The sequence below is a fragment of the Apium graveolens genome, chromosome 7 (assembly GCF_009905375.1).
Source record: "Apium graveolens cultivar Ventura chromosome 7, ASM990537v1, whole genome shotgun sequence".
Taxonomy (NCBI): Eukaryota; Viridiplantae; Streptophyta; class Magnoliopsida; order Apiales; family Apiaceae; genus Apium; species Apium graveolens.
In genome coordinates, this window is record NC_133653.1 from 16,845,234 (window position 1) to 16,867,571 (window position 22,338).

Genomic DNA, 22,338 nt, shown 5'->3' on the forward strand with positions numbered 1-22,338 from the left:
TAATAGAAATAAATTTGAATTTTAAAAAAAATATATTAAAAATCACTGAAATCAATAGGTATTAACATCCGTACAACTAAATAGTCGAACAATAATTTTTAAAAAATTATAACCACCATTTAGGACATGACTAGTTAATGGGAACTCGTTTTAAAAAAAATTATACTTCTTTAAAATTAGTAGGTAACATCATCCATACGGTTGGATCGTCGAACAAGAATTTTAAAAAAGAATTACCACCCGAGACAAAACTTGGTAACATGAACCCGTTTTTACAGTAATTTGACTATTATAAAAACACGCGATAGAAAATCTTTTTTTTTAAAAAAATTTTCATACATCTCTAAAGTTAGTAGGTAACATCATTCGTGAGGTTAAATCATCGAAAAAGAATTTTTAAAAAAGAGAATCACCACCTAGTATAAGACATGGTAACAGGAACCCGTATTGATCGTAATTTGACTATTATAAAAACACACAATATAAAATATAATTTTTTTAAAAAAAATTTACACATATCTAAAATTAGTAGGTAACATCATCCGTACGGTTGGATCATCAAACAAGAATTTTAAAAAAATAGAATCACCACCGGGTACAAGACTTGGTAACAGAAACCCCTGTTAACCGTAATTTGACTATTATAAAAATACAAGATATAAATTCTGTATTTTTTTAAAAGAATTATACATCTCTAAAATTAGTAGGTAAGATCATCCCTATGGCTGGATCGTCAAACAATAATTTTTTTAAAATAGAATCACCACCCGGTACAAGACTTGGTAACATGAACCCGTATTGACCGTAATTTTACTATCATAAGAACACATGATATAAAATCTAATTTTTTTTAAAAAAATGTACACATCTCTAAAATTAGTAAGTAACATCATCTGTACGGTTGGAGCATCGAACAACAATTTTAAAAAAATAGAATCACCACCAGGTATAAGAGTTGGTAATAGGAACCCGTGTTGACCAGAATTTCAGTGTTATAAAAACACGCGATATAAAATCAATTTTTTAAAAATATTTATACATCATTAAAATTAGTACGTAACATCATCCGTATGGTTGGATATTTGAACAAGAATTTAAAAAAAAATAGAATCACTACTCAGGACAAGACTTGGTTATAAGAACCAGTGTTGACCGTAATTTGACTATTATAAAAACACACGATATGAAATATAATTTTTTTAAAAATAGTTAGATATCTCTAAAATTAGTGGGTAACATGATCCCTACGGTTGAATCGTTGAACAAACAATTTAAAAAAGTAGAATCACCACCGGGACAAAACTACGTATTGGGGACGCGTGTGCACCGAGGTTTGACTATTATAAAAGCACATGATATTAAATCTATTTTTTTTAAAAAAAAATATTACACATTTCTAAAATTAATAGGTAACATCATCCGTATGGTTAGATTTTCTAACAAAATGTTTTAAAAAATAGAATCACCACGGGGGAGAAGACTTGGTTACACGAACCCGTCTTGATGTAATTTGACTATTATAAAAATACACGTTATAAAATCTATTTTTTTTAAAAAAATACACATCTCTAAAATTAGTAAGTAACATCATCCGTATGGTTGAATCGTTGAATAAAAAAATTAATAAAATAGAATCACCACGCGGGACAAGACTACGTAATGGGAACATGTGTGCACCGTGGTTTGACTATTATAAAAGCACATGATATAAAATCTATTTTTTTAGAAAAATTACATATCTCTAAAATTAATAGGTAACATGATTCGTACAGTTGGATCAATTAAACATAATTTTAAAAAAATTAGAATTTGAATTTAAATAATAAATTTTTAAAATAGTGCAATAGCTAAGGCAACACTAAATAACCTATTGCAACACCAGAGAGCAAATGCAACGCTTTAAAGTGCCACGTCAACTGCTACGTCAGCATGTGGTCCCCACTTATGCAACGTTAGCATGCCATATCAACATTTGGAACCCACTTGTGGCATCCACTGATGCCACATCAGCAAGCCCCATCAGCATGCCATGTCATTATTGGGTCCCACGTGTGGGCCCCACACGTGCCACGTCGGCAAAGTTGGCCCTCTCCCGTGGGACCCACATTCTACGTCAGCATGCCACATCAGCAATAGTGGGTGCCATAGTGGGTCCAGAATGCCATCTCAGCTTCTTTGTCCACGTCAACATTTATTAAATAAAAAAAATGTTTAATGCAAAGCTATGACCTCTACTGTTGCATGCTGCGGAACACTAACAATTATTAAAAACGACAGCTTCAATGTACTGCAACGCTTTCTCCACTGCGTTGCAATAAACTGAAAATTTTGTAAATAATGCAACTATTTTCGTGCAACGCTAGCTAAAAAGTATTGCCTATGTGCACTTATAGGGTAGTGTCAAGCAATTTATCTAACTCTTTCATAAGCAAACCTTTTTCTCTCTACAATTAATTTCATTCTCAGCAATAGCACCAGTAGTCAAGATCATGTCTCAAACTGGATTTGTTTATGAAAAGGATAACTTTATCGCACTGGTAAACAAGGAGATCGCAACTTCTGTAGATTATTACAAAATGATGGATTTCATTCGAAGCTATAAATTGAAATATGTTTTGCTAGAGTCTCATGTCACCTACTATGAAGTGGTTGAGGAGATATGGATAACTCATGTTTACAACTTGAAAGACAAAACCATTACCTTCACTCTCAAAGGTACAAATTACTGCATAAACGGTGATACAACTTGTGTCTATTATTAATTTCCTGAGAATAACACACTAGTTCCACACATTGACACATATGTAAGCTCCATGCTAATCTCTATGGGTTATTCTCTTGACCCTGCCAAGCTAGATGAGGTTCGGAGAAAAGACCTTAGAAAGGAGTGGAGCTTTCTCTTTGACTCTTTTATTAAAGTCTTTTCTGAAAAAATTAGTAACTTTGATGCCGTGATTTTCTCACTTATTAACTTACTGTATATGTTGCTTAGTGATTATTACCATAACTTTAGCGAGTCTGTCCTGTATGAATTAGGTTTTAAGCTTGGAGACATTAAGAAAAGGTCTAAAAACATATATTATGCTAGATTCTTTATGTTTTTAGCTAATCTTGTTTCTGAAGATCTTATCATTGAGAACCCAAACAACAAGCTTGATTGTTGGGTTGAAGAGAGAAGGGTTATTGCTGATTTGAACATGGCAAACAACCTTAGTGAGGTTCCTCTAGTCTACTTGCCAATCATGGAGGGGCCTCAGGTAAATGAGGTAAACACTTTTGTCCCTACTACTTCTTTACCAAAAACATCTTTGCAAATATCTGTGGTTATGGCATCTGTAATAGTGAAAAAACAGGTGTCTACCTAAGCCACACAATCAAATATTTCTAAATCCAAGTCCAAGAAAACCCACTCTACTTTCTCTCAAAAGAAACCAGTTTCAAAATCTACTAAAACCAAATAGGGGAGTGTAAAAAGAAGTGAGCCTGGTGAGGGATAGGATGAACATCAATGAAATCCTAAGGATAAGGAGGGAGAGGCGTGTGTAACCAAACCTAGCCACACAACAGTTTCCCAACAAACCGTAGTGCTTAATAAGGATTCAAGCTCATTTCTAGTTGCATCCTCCCAAAAGGATGTAATTATTGAACAAAGTTCTCAGCCAAGAGCACATGCTAAGAGGTTAGGGACACAGACTCACCCCAAACTTACACTATAAAGAAGAAATCTAAAGTACTTGGGGATACACAGGGTGCACACACTGTGCACACTACATTCAAAGACTCAGTTACAGCACCTTCTCAAAGTCAGGTTGATGTGGCTCCTGTAAATATGGAGTCACAACCAAAATATTTAATCATAGAAGCACCTCACACACAAAACTCACCCACAAAGTCTTTGGATGTGTTCATGATTCACACATCGATTCCTGATTCTCCATCTTTAACACTCATGGAGAAGCCAAAATCTCAAGCAAGTGAGCATCATCTTCAAGATGATTTGTTGGCTCACTTTCCATTTCTTTCTGATTCTACTGAGAAATATGTGCCAAATATAAAATCAATCACCATATATTCTACACACTATAAGAAAACTGTTATTAGACATCACCCATTTAACATCGGTTGCTTTGGCAACTGATGTTAAAACACTACGTGAAAAACTGGAATAGACATCACACTTTTTATATCAGTTACAAAAAAAACCGATGTAAAAACAATTTTGGACATCAGTTGCTCTCAAACCGATGTGAAACAGCATTATTTACATCAGTTTCATGGCCGATCGTTGTATATAACTGCTTTTTTAAAACTTAAAAAAACACGGAACAAATTGTTGCGCCTTTACAACTAAAAAAACGCGGGGGAAATTTTTAGTTAAACAAAATTCATTTCCCCCCTTCTCTCTCACTGCTCTCCCTCCCCGACCTCTCTCTCTCTCTCTCTCGGTACACTCTCCCTTCCCAACTTCTCTCTCTCTCTCTCTCTCTCTCTCTCTCTCTCTCTCTCTCTCTCTCTCTCTCTCTTTTTCTCTCTGTCTCCATCTCCGACTCTCACCTCTCAACTATCACTCTCTCCTCTCTTTGACCTCTACCCGTTACAAGCCCTAAAACAAAGTTAAACCCTCTAATTACAGATCGAGCAAGAAGGTTGACATGCAACCCTGAGAAGTGTTCATACAACCCGAATCAAGCAAGTTTTACACAAATCGAGCTCTGTTTCACCGAAATCGAACCCTAATTTGTCTGTGTATTTTCAATTAAATTTAATTTTTTGTGACTTTTGATTGGTGTGTGTGTGTCTTATATCAGATTATTACTGAATTTGTGTATCTTTGTGAATTGATGTGTATGCATTTTTTTTACTTGTGTGAAATGGGGCTTTGTTGATATATTTGTACTAAATGCCTTGCTCCCCTTGCGAAGTTAATTAGGTGTTTCAGCTGATGCGAGTTGTTTATGTGAAACTCTTTCTCATTCACATACCATTCTATCTCTCTCTCTCTCTATCTATCTCTCTCTCAAATACCATGGGTATGCTTATGTTATTATTTTATTTTTTATTTATATTACTTTTGTACTTGTTATGATCTAATTTATATGTTTTTGTTTGGTTTGTGTATGCAGCACCAATCAAGGTTGGAATCAATGGTACGAATATAATCACTTATGATTATTATTAATGTATTTTGGTTATTTTAGTTGTTTAATTGTTTTTGATGTGTTAATAACTGATTCAGTTGTTTAGGTTTTGGAAGAATCGGTCGATTAGTTGCTAGAGTTGCTTTGCAAAGAGATAATGTGGAGCTTGTTGCTGTTAATGATCCATTTATCTCAATTGATTACATGGTAGTTATTATAAATCCTGTTAATTATTGTATTAGTTTATGCTTAATTGGTTTTGATTGAGTTAGTTTATGTAGATTGGTGTTTTTAGCTCGTGTTATGTTTATTACATGTTAGTTACAGTGTGTATTCTTTTTAATTTATTATTAGTGATTGTTATGTTTGATAATAAGCATGTTATAGATTTATTTAGATTATTTTGTGTTGGTTACTTGGTTTTGTTGACTTGAAGGTGTGAGATCTTAAATTTGATTAGTTCGTATTTTGTTTTATTTTTCGAGAATCTTATTTAGTTCTTCTAGATGCTAATGGTCTGTAATGGTTGCATTAGTTGATATTATGCTGTTGGTTGGTTTGCTTGGTTTAGTTGGTATGAACTAATCGGTATTTATTGTTTGATTTAGATATACTTTCAAGTATGATGTCATACTACTGATTGATTTGCTTGGTTTAGTTGAGCCAAAAAGTGTGAACTAATTGTTAGTTGTTGTTTATTCTAGGCATATATGTTCAAGTATGACAGTGTTCACGGTGCGTAGAAGCATCAAGAACTAAAAGTGAAGGATGAGAAGACCCTTCTTTTTGGTGAGAAGCCTATTGCTATTTTCGGTTGCAGGTGTGGTCAGCTTAACTATCGTTGCACTGTGTTGATTGAATGATTTGATATAATTGGTCGCTTGCAAATTGACTTACTAATTTTAAGTAGATGAAATTGCAGAAACCCAGAGGAGATCCCTTGGGCTGGCACTGGTGCAGAGTATATTGTGGAGTCCACTGGTGTGTTTACCGGCAAGGACAAGGCTGCTGCACATTTGAAGGTGTGTAAAATTTTGAAATTGCTTAAATTTTATCTTACTGTTTCCTTAAATTGTATCTTATCTTGTTCCTTGGATGTCTGTATTTATTCTGCAGGGAGGTGCAAAGAAGATTATCATTTCTGCTCCTAGCAAGGATGCTCCCATGTTCGTTGTGGGTGTCAACGAGAAGGAATACACATCAGACCTTCACATTGTTTCTAATGCTGGTTGCACTACCAACGGCCTTGCTCCCCTTGCAAAGGTAATTAGCTGTTTCTGCTGCGTGAATTGATATCTGTTGATCTGGAAAGCTTAGACATCCAATTTATGTCCAATTCCTGATAAAATCTTCCCATATAATGATCTAGAATGTAAAAGGAAGTCTATCTACGATACTGAGAAGGCAATTATTGTAGTCCCAAGGTATTACTGTTCCCATCCTCCTATTCTGCAGTTCACTGTTGCTTAAACTGATAGCACATTTTGTTCTCTATTTAGATCTTATATTTTGTCCTAAAGTAGATGTGTATATAGATCTCTAATAATTCAATTACCTGATTAATGCTTATGTGATACTTTCAGTTAATTATGTGTCATTCATATTTTCTTGAATTGATGAGTGTCTTACTGTGCCATATCTCTTATACATCTATATGCCCTTGGATCTGATATATGATCCTTCTCTTTACTTACTATTAGTGAAAGTTTTTGGGATTGATTGCATGGTTGGTGTCCAGGTTAAGGGGCAAAAGCTTCATGCCGATGACCGTGTCAAGGCTATCCTTAAAGGTGGGTTTGATACCTTGTGATTCTTCTATCACTCTTTTTGTGCTAAACTTACCATGCTGCAATGCCAATGTAAGTTCTGATCATTATGGCACCAAAGGAAAATTATCACCAGAGATGATGGAACCAAGAGTCCAAGAGAATGTGAAGCTAGGAAAGTAAAAGTTTATCCTTTTCACCGCCCTTATTCTTTTTATATTTATTATGTTTCAGAGGTCTGACAATTTTTTTTTTAAAATTGTTATCAGAAAAGCAATTGATCTCTACGATTTAGCAGAAAAAAAATGCTTGCTTACCATTGGAACTTAGATGTCTCATTTGCACGAAGTATATGAAGGAGGTTGTGATAATACCTTGCTCCCACCAAAGCTTTTGTGAAAGATGTGAGTTTCCGTAAATATCTTTCTTTTTTCTACGAGTTTCAACCCTCCATACGGGACTTCTTGTGTGTTTCTTATTGGCAGAGGCATGGGCTCCTCACACGATTGCCTAATCGCAAACTTATTAAACCTTTATCGTTCTGTATTTATTGACTTGTTAATATAATATATAGTAAACCATTACTAGGAACTATAATTTATTGCTTCTGATTTTTGTTTCCGGTATTGTGCAGGTATTCGTGATGTTCTCACTCAGAAGTCGAAGTGCCCTAAATGTTCCTCGGACAAATATAAGGCTGAGGATGTACTGCCAAATTTGTCATTGTGGGAAGCAATTGTGCATTTGCTTGAAGCTCAAATCCAGTTCTCTATTCCAGAATCTGTGTTACGGAGATATGTTATAGGTAGAAAAAATTTACTAACTCCGTTACGCTGGCAGTGAGAGATAATGGATGTTTATCAAATGAGGCAAAATAATATTCTTTACCTTTCAGAGTTCCTACTGTGGATGTTTCAGTTGTTGATCTTACTATCAGGCTGGAAAAGAAGGCTACTTACGATAAAATTAAAGCCGCTCTTAAGTAAGCACTGTTAATATAATAAACATTTTCATTCTTGTTAAGTCCATTTCCCATAGAAAATATGAGGCCGTGGGATGTAAAAAATATGTTGGTAGCCGCAGCATTTTATATGCACATTGTCAATTAGTAATAGTTATCGTTCCTATTAAGTCCATCTCCCATAGAGAATGTTGCAGCTTACATCTGTGTTGTCTTCAATGCAAGTTACGAGATCAAGAACCTTGCATGCATCTGCTTTAGCTTATGTACTATTATGCTTTTTAGGAATTTCATATATTGTTTCTTATAAATGTTGTTTCATACTTGTCAGGGAGGAGTCTGAGGGAAACCTCAAGGGAATCTTGGGTTACACCGAAGATGATGTGGTTTCCACAGACTTTGTTCGTGACAATAGGTGTGTTTCGTATTATTTTATTTTTCCCAATTTTATTGTCTTCGCTTTGACTCGGCATATAAAAAAGTATTGCTTCTGCATATCAGCAAGCTTGTTCCATCATAGTTGATTACTTGTAAGTTAATATTTTTAATACTAATATTTTTAGCCTAATTGTTTCTGTGTCCACCGCAGCACCCGAGTGGTGGACTTGATCGTTCACAGTGGGCAGCTCAGACTCGAAAGTGCTATACAAGGGAGGAACTTGATGAAGTGCGATTCGAGACTCTTCAATATGTCCAAGATTTTGTTTAGTTTTTATGTTACCAGGAAACAATACTTAGTTTGATCAGTACACTGTCATCTAGTTAGTCGTTCATTCATTTGGATGGTCTTGTAATCTGCTTAAGTAGTTTGCTACCATGCTAGTACCACGCTTTGTTGGAAATGACTTGCGTAATTAGACTAGTTATGGAAGATCATGAATTGTGGATATTCGGTCTGACTTGTTTAAATGATTGTTATAACTTTTGTTAGATGATTTGCAAGTTATTATATAACTTTTATTGCATTTCCGTGCTTGTTTGGTGCTTGATACATAGCTAAAAAGCTTTTAATATTTCAGTTTTGGTTTGTGATTAGTCAATTTCAGTTTTGATAGTTTTGGTTTGCGATTGGTTTGGTTTGTGATTGGTAATTTTTGGCTAGTTTAATGTGTGAATAATACATATCACTAAAAATGTAAAAACCGATGTCTATGCTAATAAAAAACAACAGGCATATTGTGTTCTTTTGTACCCAAAACTGATGTATATACAACTCAATAACATCAGGCAAAGCAATTCCAAACTGATGTTAAATCAAATAAACAAAGGTTTTGAACCGATGACTTTGATTTTAACATAAATTATATACTTTAGACAACGGTTCAAAACCGATGTCTTTGACCTTAAGAAAAATTATATACTTTTTACAACGGTTACTAACTGATATGTAAAATATGTTTTAACATCGGTTGAATGAACAACTGTTGTACAATATAGACATCGGCTAAAAACCGATGTCTATGTTAATCTTTAACATCAGTTTTTAAATGGGGGTGATGTTAATAGTCTTAATAAACATCATTTTTTAGAAAAAAACTGATGTGGAAAGCTATGTTTTACATCGGCTAAAAACCGATGTCAAAGGGGGGACCTTTCTCTACACCGACGAAGACATCGGTCATGATTTTTTTTTACATCGGCTAATAACCGATGTCTATTCCAGTTTTTCATGTAGTGAAAGATGTTTTAACATCACATCTTCTGAAATCGATGTTATAGTTATTTATAAACATCAGTTACTCTCGATCGCGTTGAAAGTTGACAAGAATCGCCTTCCCATAATTGCGTTGTATGGACTCTCGATCCAAACTATGTAGAATTTCACTGGCTTTTCCACTGTATATAGAAATTTACCCAAAAGGAAATGAATAGTTATTTTACCTTTAATTGTATCGGGTGTCCACCAAAGGCGTAGAGGGGAGCTTCGTTACAAGGTTCCAATTGTTCACTCGCCAAATTCATTTTATAATAGGTTTATGGAACATGATGTTGGATGAACTTCCAGTGTCTACAAGTACTTTCCAGATTTTATTTTGCCTAATGAGAGGATTGATGATGAGGGGATCTTCGTGTGGAAAAATGATATCTTAATAGTCCTCGGTACTGAATGTCAAGGACATATGGGGCTTCTCCTGAATGTATTGATAGAGATTGTACACTTGTCTGGCATACTTTGTAATATCCGGAATATATCGTGTAATTATTTTTGCTAATAAACAATTATTATATGTGTTCAGTATCTATTCTGTGAATTATTTGTTAAGTGTTAAATGTGTTTGGATGTTTAAAAATAATATTAATTGAGTATTTTAATTTTTATATGTCCAAAATAAAATATAGATAATTGTCATATCTTCCTAATTATTTTTATGTTGATTTATGATTTTATAGGAAATATATGGATTTTATAAAATCTTTTTCCCAGTATTTAAAAACTATTTTATACAATCGGGAACCAACCGACGTCATTCGTTTTTACGTTTTTATAACCCGAAACTCTTCCGAGAACTCTTTCCTAACCTAATTGCAATATTCCGAGCATTTTCCATGTTTCAACTTTTTCGATCCGGTGTACGATTTGTCCTGCGCGGGTCTCGGCACAACATTTTCGATACATTATTCGTTTCGATAAATCAATAAAACTCGTATTTTTGATAAACGGGATCTTTTTATTAAACTATCACAATTATCACCTCGTAATACGTGTAACCAGGCGCTGAGACCAAGACCGCACTACAAATTGTACTGGTTTGGATAATTATCCCGAAAATCGATACCGTTTGAATTAATTTTTATAAATAAATGTACCATTTTGTATCTGGAATGATCCAACGGGATACTAATTTTCCGTAATTATAAATAGCCTTTACCGTATTTTATTCCATATCAAAAATCATTTGCAGACATTAATTATATAATTTTCCAGGGAAAATACCTATATTCATAAACCTTTCTTAGAATCAAACTACTATTTGGAGGTGTTATTGAAATCTGCTTGGGAAGCTCTATTAACCAAAATGGAGGTTTTGAAGAGTACTATCAGATTATACAAGTTCCAGAACTGCAGAATCAAAGTTTTATTTTCTGGAAATCTATTTATTTTCAAATTATTTTTATTAAAAATATAAATTTTTTGTTCAGATGATTGTTTGAATGATTTGATGAATGCATGTTGTAGAGATTGTTTTCCTGATGATTTTCATATGTCATATGACTGATTTGGAGTTCAATAACATGTTCAAAATTGAGTTTAATCTTCGAATTTTAAAATTAGGGTTAATAACCCGTATGAATGTTTTCAATTGAATTTGGGGCTTTTTGATTTAGGGGTTATTAGCTGTTGTATTATAGTGGGTTGTGTTCCATATGAATTTTGTAATCGATTGGTATATAGCTCGTTAACAAAGGATTAGTGAATCGAAGGGAGTTGTGTTTTGAAGTTTTCGTCGGTTCACCGGAAACCGGTGATGTTCTTGGCCATTTTCCGGCAGGTCAGGGGTTATTGATGTGATTTGATTGTATGTTTGTGTTCATGGTGTTGTGTAGATCATATCTGGAGTACATGGTGGGGTAAGGATGCCGAAATCGTGTTCTCCGGCCATCCCCGAAATTTTCCGGCGACTAAACTACAAAATTGCAGTTTACTCCTTGTACTTTTCAGAATTTGCATATTTTGGATTCCTGTTTTAAAATTATTTTAAATCATATTTTCTATTTATTTTAATTATAAAAATTCGTTTTTAATTTCTGAAAATTCCAAAAATTATTATTTTAATTCAACAAATTATTTTTAATTAAAAAATAAATCTGAATTAATTAGTTAATTAATTTCAGTTAATATTTAATTGATTAATTGGTCAATTAATTCAAAAATTAATTGATTAATTTATTTAATTAATTATTAATTTATTTTAGTTAATTATTTAATTAGATTTAATTATTTAAAAATGATTTAAAAATTCTGAAAAATAGTTTCGAGCTTTAAAATATTATTTTAAATTATTTTCAAGGCTCGATAATTATCAGAAAATTGTTTTGAAGCCAGATTTGGCCAACCGAACCCTGTTTATTACTCTGAAATTGATCCAACGACCCGTTTTAATTCCGAAAAAAAGTTTTAAAAATCATTTTAAATACCCGAAGCATGTTTATGACGTGAGACTTCTTTATAAATGATATATCATTGATTGTTTGACGTGTTATGTTCTATATGTGACTTGTTGGTTAACTGTCGGTCTATATGTTCGGTGTTTACTTTGTTATAGCGTAACTTTCAATCCGTTAATCGGATTTGGGTGAAACGAATGGTAGATAGAGGTGTGTTTCGAATAGAATTGTATGAGTTAAATATTGATAAATGCTTATAATATATGAGCAGAAGAGGCAAGACGTAGGAAAGGGAAACAGATAGTCGAGGAGTAAGACGGTTGTGATTAGAAGATAGTACAGTATAGCAAGCTAGTACCAGGCAAGTGTTCTGAACTTTCTCGAGATATATTGTAATTGATTGATAATCCTGTTTTATATTGCAAGTGTTTTGAAGCACTGAACCCTAAACCCTGATTCCAGTTATTGATCTTGAGCCGTAAACCTTATTCTTTCTAAACCATTGATTGTTGTACACCCGGATACGAACCACAAATATACGATACTACTCCACAAATACATACAATCTGAATACCAAGTACTGAACCGGATTACTTACTTATTCAACCTATTGTCACTTATACTTTGAAATACCAAATCCTTGTAACCCTGAAACATTTATTCCTTTGTTATCCAATTCTTTCATCACTTAACAGTCAAGCTTTGAAATTGCCATACCGATCCCTTGTAAAGATTGAAACCATTTCCTTATTAAATATCCAATGTTGCATATGATTCTGTTTATTGTTTTAAATTGTTTATTCTGTTGTTATATTAGAATTAGATTGTTTTATAAAATTGTGGACTAGATTCGTGGTTAGGCCATATAAATGGTCAAGTTAGGCCAATGTGTGCCTTGGATCCAGTAGTTAGAGCAGTGGTGTGTGCTTTGCTCGGGGTTAGTGTGTGAATGATCAACAGCCTAACCTTGGTTTTTAAAATGAAAATATAATATCTAATTCTAAATCATAATTCATTGTTCACTTGATATCATAACCCTTTTCACTTGATGATCATTATTCTCAGTCTTGTCATTGAGACTTGCTGAGCTAGTTAGCTCATTTGCGCGATATTGTTTATGTTCTTTTCCAGTTAAAAAGGAACCAGTTTGTAACGAGGATCCCCAGTCCAACGCAAGAGCTAGGTGTTCAGGTTGATCGACTTAAGCTAGTAGGCATCTTCTGAGATAATTTAAGTTTGTAAAAGTTTGTAATAATGTTTGATACTTAGTTCTGAGTTTGGATAGTTGGGATTTGAACGATTTGTAATATAAGTGTGTGTTTGGTTTGTGTGCATACTTTAACCTATTACGGTCCGTGGTAGTTGGTAAGTAAGGTCATTGCATATTATTATTATCTTTATTATTGTTAAGCAGGATATAAATAAGGTGTGTGTGTGGACCACAAATTTCTGACCCGGGTTTGGAGGGCGCCACATACTTTTTCTTCATTTTCTTGCTATCACGATCCAATATGCTGCCTCATAAAATTATCTTTACTTCACGCCTAATCTTATCTCTTCTTTTGGGCTCTTCGGGCTCGTGTTCTTCCTGATTGTCCTTCGCTCGATGGGGTTTTTGAGGTGATGGAACTCATCGATATTGTGCACTTTATCTCTATGGTAATCACAGTACTTATCAGGATTTTTCTTGTGGTTTAGAACCTTCATTTTGGACGGCCGAACGAATCCCGACTTTCCTTCAATCTTATAGAGAATTTTGGAGATCGGTGTGTTCAAGGGACTGAACATGACCAAATCTCTATCTCGATGTTGTTCGACATCATGATTTGTTTCCTTCTATCACTCTTTCATGTTATCCCTCCAATTACCAGTGGATCTCGAGTAGTCATATTTGTATGTTCGTTTAGAACAGTCATCTCTTCGGGAGTCTTTATAACCCCAATACTTTCCATCTTTCTCCATATATTCTCTTCCCTCAAACAAATATCATTGAGGGGCTTGGTTGATAATCATAAAGAGAAGAGCGAAGATTTTTATCCTTATAGGGCTCTAGCCGGCCGTGAGGAATCCCATGGCTTTGACCTTGTCCAAGTTGGTGACCATTCCAGATTCCTCCTTAAACCAAGCCAGAGAAACCCCAAGTTTCCCGTTCGGCCTCTGCTTGTAGTGTACCAAGGCTTCAGTGTCCTTCGCCTTCCGGTATAGATGGGAATAATACTTCAAAACTTTCCTCTTCCGCACTTGTCATTCAATAACTATTAAAAGTATAATTAAAAAGAATGTGTTTTAGTAATTAAAATATGAATCCATAAATAACAAAATTAATACCATAAATACTATGAGATTTTAGAAGTTTAATAAAATTGTTTTCAAAAATTTTGGACAAAAAGAATTTATATTAAAAATAGTTTTTCTAATATTATCATATTAATAAATAAGTCATGTAAAAATATAATTAACACATTAAAAATCACACAAGCGATTGCAATTAAATTGACTCTACCCCACAATATTAGAATATAATTTATTGCCTAATCGCAACTTATTCAAATATCACTAACTCGCGAGAATCTCAATTATTACTTAATCGCGTAGTCGCAACTATTCAAATATTATCAAATTGCGCTACTTATTTAATCGCGTAACAAAAATTTTACTTGCGTACGAAAGCTATATACTTAAAAATATTCCAGCAACATTCACAATACCATACAACAAAACTATACATAATATATAACGAATCTGCATAATTGCCATTATAACACATAGTATTTAAGAATATCTACATCGCACTTATAAAATAGTTCAAATATTTACTGGTTGTCACAGTCTACCAATAAAGTAACATCATTGCTGGTCCGCTGTAGATGATGTGACTCTGAACATCGTTGGCAGAGCACCACAAACGATTTTCACACTTACGACAAGGGCACTTTATTTCCTCTCCAGTAGCGTAATTGGCCATTGCTTTCCTCACAAACAATTTCACTCCATCGATATAATCTTTGATATACTTTGGACGATTCAACCAAGTATTAACATTATCCGTCATACCTACCTACTATAAACAAGTATACGTTAGCCATATAGCCTACATGTTTGGTTTATGGTTTAACAATTCGGATTGGATACGATTATTAGAAATACATACAACTGCAAACTCACATAACAAATTTCTAGTTTATAAGTCTTTTTAATGTTAACTATTTAAATAAATAAATAAATAGTATTAATATTAACCTAAACATATACAATTACAGGCCTAAACATATATTAACTTTTAATATTTACCTAAACAAATAATTAAATAAGGTACTCATAATAACATAATAACTTATAAACTCTAAAGTGCATTATGGTCAAAGATAGCTTGGGGAAGGCTTATTTTGGAACCTGATAAACCAGAGCATGAGCAGGACATACTCCACAGTCCACATATACTTAAGGAAATCACTATGAGAGTCCTTGACTACCTCTGATCAATCGCATACATGGCATATTTTATGTGTTTACAGGGTAATATTTATATATAAACACAAATAAATCATATTTCAACTAATTACATGTCATCAATAGTAGTCATAATTTACAAACCTATATGAGCATGAGCAGGGCATACTCCACATATACTACAATTTTGAGGTCACAACATTGAAAGGATTATCCTATTAATCCTAAATCTCATTAACAGCCGCAATGCATCCAACTCAAAATTATAAAAATCACTAATTACAAAAATCCATCTAACTCAAAATTACAACTGAAAATTTAAATACTCAGAAAACTAGAACATGCAAACATCGAAAAAACTCAAATTACAACTCAAAATTACAACTGAAAAAATTCAGAAAACTAAAAAAAAAACTAAAAAAATTTACAAAATATTTTAACCCAAAATACTCATGAGACTCATTTATCAAAATCATATACACATCAAAATCATATACACATCAAAATCCACAACATCGCAAGCATTTATATATAAAATCATATAAGCCCTAATTTTACATTAAAACTAGAACATCCAAACAAAAAAATAGAGAGAAACCACATAAGCATATAAAAAAGAGAGAGGAGCATACCTAATTTCAGATTCAAGACTCGATTGAAACCATAATTGAAGACCCTATTGAGAGTCCACACCTAATTCGAGAGAGTGGTGAGAGGTGAGATTGAGTGGTGAGAGGTGAGGTGAGGGAAATTTTTAGTGGTGCGAGGTGAGGTGAGGTGAGAGTTCGTTTTGAGAGAATGTTAGAATGAGAGGGAGTTTCAATGAGTGATTAAGAAATGAATGTGAGTGTGTAATAATTCCCCCTTCTATTTTTAATTATTTTTCAACTCTCACTCCTGTTTTTCATTAAAGTCCCGCCCAATATTTCAGGTTTTAGTTACATTTCTTTTAAAAGCAATGATAATAACAAATTTAGTGTAACCATAGATGCCTCATTATACCTATGGTTACACCAAATTATAACAATGGTTACACTAAAAAAATGTGTAGGCATATGTAGGCTAATTTTTTTAAAGCACTTATGGTAACACTTTACCTTGTAACACTAAAAATAAATTTTACAATAGTCCATATATGGTGTTGTGAAATGAAGCACATAATTCAATATCTGTCGAAATACCAAGTGCATCATCCATTGAAAGATAATCTGATACATCCGTTAAAAGGAAAATATCAACATTTGTTGAGCCATCAATAGTAGTTGAAATCCAATACAGATCGCAATTAGAAAGAACCCCAACTTCCAGTCAACAATCTATAAACACAGCGGGAGTTTCTTCTACTCAAAACCCAATCACTCATCAAGACAACTATGAGACCTCTTCATCTAGAGATAATCTAGAGATCACCCATTTGAATTAATTATTGGTGAAGCATCTTCAAGAGTGCAAACAAGGAAGATAACTCAAGAAGAATGTCTATATAGCAGCTTTCTATCACCGGAAGAGCCTAAAAAGGTAGAGGAAGCTCTGTTGGATCCTGATTGGGTTTTAGCAATGCATGAGGAGCTAAACCTATTTGAAAGGAATAAAGTTTGAAAGCTAGTACCCAAGCCTAAATGAAATAATCCTATTGACACCAAGTGGGGGGTATTCAGAAAAAGGATGGATGAAAATTGCATAGTGGTCATGAACAAAGCTAGATTGGTTGCTCAGGGCTATTATCAACAAGAAGGAATAGATTCTGATGAAAGTTTTGTTCTTGTAGCAAGACTTTAAGCCATCAGAATCTTTCTAGCCTATGCAGCCCATGCCAATTTTAAAGTCTATCAAATGGATGTTAAAAGTGCCTTTATAAATGTAGATTTGGAGGAGGAAGTCTATGTCAGTCAGCCTCCTGGTTTTGAAGATCCTAATTTTCCAGAATATGTCCACTATCTTTTGAAAGAAGTGTATGGACTGAAGCAAGCACCTAGAGCTTGGTACGACACTTTGTCAAAGTTTCTCTTAGAAAACCATTTCAGAGGAGGTACTGTTGATAAAAATTTATTCCTTAGAAATGTTAATGGCTCTAGTATACTTGTTCAAATTTATGTAGATGATATTATATTTGGCTCAACACATGAAAAACTTTGCAAAAAGTTTGCCAAATTAATGCAAAGTAAATATGAAATGAGCATGATGGGAGAACTAACCTAATGTCTTTATTTATAAGTTAGTGATGGAATATTCATTAGTCAAACAAAATATATTTATGATCTCATAAAGAAGTTTGAATTAATGGATTGGACATCTGCAAAAACTCCTGTGGCCACTACAACTAAACTTGAAGTAAACACTATTTAAAAGTCTGTGGATATTTCAAGCTATAGAGGTATGGTTGGTTCACTTTTATATTTAACAGCCAGTAGGCCAGATATAATGTTTGCTACTTATCTTTGTGCTAGATTTCAGGCTGATCCTAGAGAATCTCATTTAATAGTTATTAAAAGAATTTTCAGATATCTGAAAAGAACTCCAAAATTTGGAATTTGGTATCCTAGAGATTCTGGTTTTGATCTAACTGGTTATTCAGATGCAGATTATGCAGGTTGTAAAATTGATAGAAAAGGTACTACAAGAACCTGTCCATTTACAGGAAATAAGCCAGTATCCTGGTTTAGTAAAAAGAAAAATTGAGTCTCTACTTCTACAACTGAGGCTGAATATATTGCTGCTGGTAGCTGTTGTGCACATATTTTATGGATGAAAAATCAACTGTTGGACTATGGTCTACAAATGAATAAGATTCTTATTTTCTGTGATAACACAAGTGCCATTGCAATTACTAAAAATCCAGTACAACATTCAAGGACCAAGCACATTGACATCAAGTACCATTTTATTAGAGAGCATGTCATGAATGGTACTGTGGAACTTCATTTTGGTCCAAGTGAGAAGCAACTTGCAGATATCATTACCAAGCCACTTGATGAATCCACCTTTACTAGGTTGGTAAGTGAGTTAGGTATGCTTAATTACTCTTAATTTGTTATGATGTCTAAGCAATTTGTAATGCAGCCAGAGTAAAATTTAATATTTTTTGTCAAAGATGAAATTTTGGCTAAGCCATAATTTACATCTCGACGGATGTTCATTATCCGTGGAAAATGAATATCCGTTGAATCCTATCATCCGTCGAAGTTCAATTATTACTCTGGGTACTTTCAATTCTTATCCATCGAATTGCTCTCAATCTTAGCCGTTAATTCTAGTCAATATCCGTTGAATTTACTTACATCCTGTAAGTATACCTCGATGGATAATCATTAGAATTTTGACAATTTTCTTCATTTTTTAAATGACTATTTTGGGCTAATTTGATACGTTACTTTATTTTACTTTTTAATTTTTGACAGTTTATTTCTGAGATAATATAAAAGCCAATTTCTTTTTTATTTTTGCTTTTATCTTTCTTACACTACACCATAAATGCACATAGGCAACCCCTACGATACAGTTGCATAAGGCCTAAATGGTGTTGCATAAGATAATAGGCAAGACCAGAAGAGGGTTGGCAATATGGACATGGGCGTAGACGCCTAATGCAACACTTTTTGTAAAACTAGAAAGCATTGCATTATCCCTCTTTTGTAACACTAATGGCACAATGCAATACTTTCTGGTTTTGCATAAGAAAGGCAACAACACCTGGTGTTGCATAAGAACGAAGCCATCTCATTCCAGAGTCCTACGTGGCAAGTGACACATCACTTTTCCAGATCAGCAATGGTCCCTACCTTGCCACATCAGCAAGGGTCCCACTTGCCATATTAGCAGTGGGCCCCATTATTTGCCACATTGGCAGTGGACCCCACTATTTGCCACACCGGCAATGGGCCCCACATTTGCCACATTAGCAGTGAGCCCCACAATATGTAATATAACACTAATTTCTTTTAATATGCAACGCTAATTGTAGTCAGTTGTAACACCATTATTGTCATTTGCAACATCATTTTTCATTATTTGTGATACCATATGTAGTCAAATGCAACACTTCATAAATAAAATACTGGACATAAGTGTTCTATTTTTACATGGTTTCTTCCAAACAAGGCTTCTAACAATCAACCCAACAAGCACCTAAAATGTTTTAAATTTTACTAAACTAAACTAAATGAGCTATATACACCCAATTCTAACTTCCAAAGTACATAAAACCTAACTTCAAAATAAAAAAATCAAAATACTAGTTGGTGCTAATACTATAAGCGACCACCAAAGTGGCAAGATCCCTAATTTACTAGACGATACCAAAAATTAAAGCTTTCCATTATCCACCATTTTCAGATTTTCGTGCCATATTAAAACCTTGTTGTAGTTATCCGTTGTAGCAAACTACCATAGAAGGGACTAAAAAAACGTTAGCTTCAAGTCTAAAAAGAGGGTAAAATTTCTTGACTTCATCCATCTTAATGGTCTATCAAATAAGAATATGAGGATAGTCAAATTACACAGCAGCACATACTGGAGAAAGCAGAGACTACATAAACTGGAGAAATCAATTTAACATACACATACCACAGTACATGGAGTAGCACAATGCTAAAATAACAGGAAATGACTCGCCTCCTAAGAAGTGATAAATGCAGATTAACATTCCATATTTTAAGTGATAAACAATTCAGAACCACAATTTTCTGATATGTTAAAGTGGCTTAATCAAATAATTCACAGAATAGATCACTAAGCTTATCAGGTTCCAAAACTGTACAGGTTCCAAAACTGTTTGTCATCACTGATATTGTTTGTCATCACTGTTTCTCGATAATAAGTCCTACCCGGGTAATGCATTATCTGCTATTGTTTCCTCAACGCTGTTATCAAATGAGAATGAGTCATTATCTATTGCACACCTCTTTATATTGGTGAGATCCACATTGTTGAGATCCACATTGCCCGCTATAAGGCCATATCTCCTACATATTAAAGCAACAAATAAGCTTTAGATTAGACCAATAACATGACTTCCAGATGCGAATAATTTTTAATAATGGTAAAATTAAGTACCTCAAGAACACCACCATAAGCAACTAATATTCCAGCAACCATAGTAGCTCCACCAAAAAGGAAATTAGAATGGTGAAATTCGCCTTTCTTCTTCTTTCCCTCGCACAAATTCCTCGATGTGCTAAGAACAAATATCCACTTTACCCTCAATTGTCTCCAAAAATAATCCACTTCATTTGTACACAAGCTTTCCGTTTTCTACAATCACTTCATATGCCTCCCTTTTATTCTATTTGAGAAATTAAAATTATTAGCAACAGTTAAACCAAGTTACATTCAAATGTACCCTATAAAAAAATTATTGTATCATCTACAACTTACTGGTCCTAGAAATTTGATGCATTGACATTGTACTTTTCTTCTCGGACATTTTTCAAGGTTTACGTCTTTGCCATAACCAACATCCAAGCATCATTTTGTCAAAAGTAAATATTTAGGCAGATGTCATTAAGAAAATATCCACATAAAAAGATCCATGCTAATCTGTTTGGAGAAGTATGTCACCAAGGATAAACAATAACCGAGTTACTCACCAGTAGAAGAAAGGTTTAATACTTTCACTTACAAACCAGACATCATAGTACATGTTAAATTGTATACATAGCGATGTCGGGGATCAATCTGTAAGCATTTAACAAATAGATTGTAAGTGCAATATTACAATTAAAAGAAGATAAACTTAAAGCTTCAAACCAATGTGGTAGAGCTAACTTTTTAGCCTTTTTACTCTTGCTTAAGCCCTTCCCGACCTGAAATCACAAGTATGTTAATATTAAAATCCAAAAAATTATGTAGATATTGGAATGGACAACTCTGTATGAATGAAGCAAGATGTTACCTTGGAAGCTCTTATTTTAGCCCAAGCCCATTTAGAAATTGCAGTTTCTTGTTTTTCATCGTCAAAGTATGACACCAAGCTCCGCTTGAGAGCTGCAAAATCTAATGCCTTCCACGTATAAAAAGAACAGAACCAAAAAATCATTAATCAAGATTAAAATTCAAATAAAAGCAGAAAAAATGTTATGCAGCTAATAGATCATTCTCATTAAGTGAGTAAACAACAATAGATAATGCAGTACTAACAACTGCACAACTATAAGATGTGGAGACTCTGACCAAGATTCCACATAAGTCAATCAATTATCTCTGACCCAATTGATTTGAAATCCCGTTATAACTAATTTAACCACCATCTGCTATAAAATTCATTGAGGCATTTCATCAAACAGTTGGTGACATTCAAGAAAACACAAACTTAACCCTCAATCCAAAAAGAGGTTTTGGATTCCTATATGATGACGGGACTTTCTGATGTAAATGGGACTGGAATGCAACCACAACAGAAGGAACACAACAAATGGAATCCGAATAACTTATCTAAAGAGATAGAGGGGGAAGTGAGTACGTCGAGAGAGAGAGGGGAAGTGATAAGGTTGAGAGAGATAAGGTGGAGCGAGAATTTAAGTTAGTGAAATTTGGATTGGAGGGAAATCAGCCGCCCATATTTTTGGACGAAAATGAGCCCAATTTTCACACTTGCTAGTCCTATCATTATTAAACAAATTTTAGGAGTAAACGTCAAACTTTAAAATTAATAAATTAGTATCATTATTAAAAATTTTGGTTCAATATATTTTATTTTTAATTTTGAAAAGATCACATCGTATAAATCTGAATTTTTTAAAAAACAATTACGCGAAAATAATATCAATAGAAATAAATTTGAATTTTAAAAAAAATATATTAAAAATCACTGAAATCAATAGGTATTAACATCGTACAACTAAATAGTAGAACAATAATTTTTAAAAAATTATAACCACTATTTAGGGCATGACTAGTTAATGGGAACCCGTTTTGAAAA

The 22,338-nt window shown here is 33.6% G+C and overlaps 1 long non-coding RNA gene and 1 pseudogene across 3 annotated transcripts; one reads left to right on the forward strand and one right to left on the reverse strand.

The window, feature by feature from the left end:
* The first annotated feature begins 4,397 nt into the window (after positions 1-4,397).
* LOC141672661 (glyceraldehyde-3-phosphate dehydrogenase, cytosolic-like) lies at positions 4,398-8,834 on the forward strand (annotated as a pseudogene).
* An 11,095-nt stretch (positions 8,835-19,929) lies between these two features.
* LOC141673013 (uncharacterized) lies at positions 19,930-21,981 on the reverse strand. Of its 3 annotated transcripts, none has more exons than XR_012555784.1 (7): positions 21,591-21,981; positions 21,313-21,420; positions 21,186-21,223; positions 21,008-21,095; positions 20,796-20,860; positions 20,475-20,703; positions 19,930-20,383 (listed from the first exon to the last, which is right to left on the reverse strand). It is a non-coding gene; the product is annotated as an uncharacterized LOC141673013 (long non-coding RNA). The 3 variants fall into 3 exon arrangements; XR_012555785.1 differs by having other exon boundaries at positions 21,880-21,896; XR_012555783.1 differs by having other exon boundaries at positions 21,313-21,978.
* Between the last annotated feature and the right edge of the window lie 357 nt (positions 21,982-22,338).